We start from the raw sequence: 2,979 nt of genomic DNA on the forward strand, positions 1-2,979 counted from the left end.
TAAAAAAATCATTTTGCTGATCTCTTTATCTCTTAAATAATCATTAATCAAATCTTGAACCCTAATAAACATTAACCCACAAAATGAATGCCTTGTGTATTCATCAAAGAAAGCTTTGCTATCTAAACAAAAACTGAAAAAAAGAAGGCTTAGTCAGATACCCATGTTTGGGGTTTTCACAATGCCAAGTACATCGACAAAACTGATCATTGTACCTTATTTCTTAGATTTAGCTTTTTCCACATTTGATTTTGTTTGGACTTAAGCATTAACTGTTTCACTGAAGCCCTGTTTCATTTTTGCACTTAGAGCACTTGTAAAAACAGTGATTTATTATAACTTTCTCTAGAACTTGGCTTCCCTTGATACCTGTCAAATCTGTGGGTTGCTGCTGCATTAACCACTCTTCTCTCAATTGGCATTTTATACTTAGCACTAATAACAATTTTATTACTCCTTAACCAAACTAATAAACACACTCATGCACACATAAATATAACACATGCTTGCACATATATATAATCCGACTATTCATGAAGGTTATTGTAAGGCCTTGTGATATTTTTCACTGAGATTCTCAAGCTCTCTTCATTTTAATATGGTGCCTTCACTAACTGCATATTCACTACAAATAATTTGTGTCATCCAAAACATAGAGAGCATGTGTTGTAAAATATTGTAAATATCCTAAATTATTTTCATGGTATGACAGCAAAGTAGGCATGACTCTGTCATTCAAAGAAATTTGAATAAAATATCTTACAAAATCAATGCAATTTTCACATTTCTTTTTTGGCCTATTAATTCAACAAAGATCACTGGTTATTCTACCTTTCCCTTTTCTCCTCATTATATCCACATGTTCTGAAGACTATACTTTCAGGGATCATTTCTATAGTTTGTTACTAGAGAAGTTTCTCTGAACTTGTAGTGTACCCAAGACCACGAGAAAGAGGTGTAGTATTCCTTCCTGAGCATGAAGCTGATCCTGGGTGTTGTGTATATCCACATGTTCCCTTATCTTTTGCCTGACATGGGAAACAAAGTACACCACTAACATTTATACTATCATTTGCATACAAGCAATTGGGTTACACAGTTTCTAAGTTAATAATTATGCTAGGTATTTTCTTTTTTTTTTTAAAGATATTTTTTTAATTTATTTGACAGACAGATCACAAGTAGGCAGAGAGGCAGGCAGAGAGAGACAGGAGGAGGAGGCAGGCTCCCCGCTGAGCAGAGAGCCCGATGCAGGACTCTATCCCAGTACCCTGAGATCATTACCTGAGCCAAATGCAGAGGCTTTAACCACTGAGCCACCCAGGCGACCCAATTATGCTAGGTATTTTCTGCATCTCTATTTTACTTACAAAAGGAAGAAAAACTATAAAATTCTATAATTCCCCATTTGCAAAACGTATTATTGCCTGCAGAGTGAGAAATACATAACCCTTTATAGAAATGCAGCAGATTTTCATGGCGTCCAGAATTTTCACGTTTAACATTGCCTTGCGAAAAAGTGAATATGTTATTTGGAGCTTTCTTTACAGGATGTTATTAATGCTGTAGAATAAAACTGTTGAGGTGCATTTTTCTTTGAAGGGGTGGGGTTTTCTTTTTTAAATAAACCTGAGCTTTAAAATGCATGAGTCTAAAAGATCAAGAAGATAAAATCAGCTGGTACAAGAACAGAACATGTGGAAGCAGATTTAAAGTACAACTTTTTTCTTCCATAGGACTTTTTTCATGGCATCTTTAATAACCTTGTTTCTTAGAGAGTAGATTCAGGGGTTCAGCATAGGTGTGAACAAAATGTAACATACTGAAGTCACTTTACAAAGTTCAGGGTTACTTGGAGGTGTGAGGTAGACAAAGGTGACAGTCCCATAGAGCAAACTTATAACCCCCAGGTGGGAGCTGCAAGTGGAGAAGGCTTTCTTCCTCCCTTCCCTGGAGTGGATTTTTAAGACTGCAGACACAATATGCATATAAGATACCACAATAATGACTACTGTGGGCAAAATAATGAGCACAGCCAGACTAAATGACACCATCTTATTCATAAAGATATTGGAACAGGAGATCTTCTCAATTGAGTTGGAATCACAGTAGATGTGATCAATGACTCGGGAAGCACAGAAAGACATTGAGACGGCTACACTGATTTGAAGGATGGAACTGACAGCCACAGAGATAGCAACCAGCCACCAACTGGATACAAAACAGTGTAGAGGAGTGGGTTGCACATGGTGATGAAGTGGTCATAGTCCATGGCTGCCAGGACAAAAGCCTCTGAGACCATAAGGAGTGCATAAAGAAATAGCTGACCCACACAACCTGCAAAAGATATGGACTTTTTTTGAGACAGGATGTTGACCATGGCTTTGGGTACAATAACCGTGGAGTAGGAGAGGTCAATGATAGAAAGAATGCCTAGGAAGAAATTCATTGGTGTGTTTAGCCGGGGCTCAGTCACAATGATGCCAATCGTGCTATTGTTCCCCAAAAGAACCATCCCATAAACAATCAGGAATAGTAGGAAGAGGAGACTGTGGAGCTCTGGACGGACCCTGAAGCCTACAAGAATGAAGTCAGTCACTTCTAAGTGGTTGTCTCTTCCCTAGTCACCCATGGCAAATTTCTGCTTTAAAGTATAATAAAAAGTCAACAGATAAAGTTTCCACTATTTCTCTACCATCACATATAATACTTTATATTTAAAACAAAAACCTTATAGTTGACAGAATACTTTCAAGTTAAGTCCCATTAAGTTTACACACATGAGAAAATTCAAGATGAGAGGTATTTGACGTGCGTAAGGTAACACAACTGGTTAAGATAACACAACTGGTTAGGGTTCAAACTGGAATTTGAACTCAAGGTGAAATATTTTATATTAAAGGTTACTGTGAATTTCAATACAACAAAGTCTGATACGTCCTTATGTCTTTCTATCTTGTCATACAGATGGTTTGCAAG

General features: G+C 37.1%; 2 pseudogenes; one reads left to right on the forward strand and one right to left on the reverse strand.

The window, feature by feature from the left end:
- Positions 1 to 867: 867 nt before the first annotated feature.
- LOC132008760 (small nucleolar RNA U3) lies at positions 868 to 1,047 on the forward strand (annotated as a pseudogene).
- A 662-nt stretch (positions 1,048 to 1,709) lies between these two features.
- On the reverse strand, positions 1,710 to 2,632 carry LOC132008759 (olfactory receptor 9K2-like; annotated as a pseudogene).
- Positions 2,633 to 2,979: the final 347 nt, after the last annotated feature.

Source organism: Mustela nigripes, unplaced genomic scaffold, assembly GCF_022355385.1.
Source record: "Mustela nigripes isolate SB6536 unplaced genomic scaffold, MUSNIG.SB6536 HiC_scaffold_920, whole genome shotgun sequence".
NCBI lineage: Eukaryota > Metazoa > Chordata > Mammalia > Carnivora > Mustelidae > Mustela > Mustela nigripes.